Source organism: Dendrobium catenatum, unplaced genomic scaffold, assembly GCF_001605985.2.
Source record: "Dendrobium catenatum unplaced genomic scaffold, ASM160598v2 fragScaff_scaffold_565, whole genome shotgun sequence".
In the NCBI taxonomy this organism is placed as follows: Eukaryota; Viridiplantae; Streptophyta; class Magnoliopsida; order Asparagales; family Orchidaceae; genus Dendrobium; species Dendrobium catenatum.
In genome coordinates, this window is record NW_021319027.1 from 284,288 (window position 1) to 285,281 (window position 994).

Here is a 994-nt window from a genome sequence, read left to right on the forward strand (position 1 = left end):
TATATATATATATATATATATATATATTAATCCTCCATATTATTTCTAGTTATTCATGCTATCATTGCCTTAAAATACGCTCCGTCGCCTCGAATTTCCCATGCAAATTTCTTTGAGAAAAATTACGATCAATTTTAGGTGACTTAGACATTCCAAATGCAATAATAAAGTCCATTTTGCAATTAGATGTCATTTGGGCAATGTTGATCCTCCATAATATTTCTAGTTATTCATGCTATCATTGCCTTAAAATACGCTCCGTCGCCTCGAATTTCCCATGCAAATTTCTTTGAGAAAAATTACGATCAATTTTAGGTGACTTAGACATTCCAAATGCAATAATAAAGTCCATTTTGCAATTAGATGTCATTTGGGCAATGTTGAGCGATATTTTTGAGCATTGGTCATCGATTTCGTCCATTTTTGTCAGATTTGATTGTAAGGGGCTCCCTCTTAGGTAAATATACCATTTTGTTTGCAATGATGTAGTCCATTTGGCGATCAAAGGTTATTTGAGCACTTTAGTGATGCATAATCTACTTTATTAAATAATAGACTTTGATATTTATAAGATTAGAAATATGCATTGTAGGTGACTTAATCGCCTCGAATTTCCCATGCAAATTTCTTTGTTCAAAATTACCCATTCGACGGGCCAATTATAATTCTGATCCTGATTAAATTGTCTTAAATAGTAATTCTTAAATATTGCATTTTGTCTAACTTCTTAGTCAAAGACTTAATATGTGGTGAAGTTACACTTAACTTGAGTACTATTGCATTTTGTCTGACTTTGAGTCAAAAACTTATAATTACGCTTGCTTTTATATGGTTTATGTTCGGTTAAGAAAGACTTTTGAGTCAAAGACTTACAATTATGCTAGCTTTTGAGTCAAATACTTATAATTCGGCTTGCATTTTGTTTGACTTTTGAGTCAAATTATGTGTCCTACCAAGAACCAAGGGTCTCCACTCAATACACCTCTAGTTCACT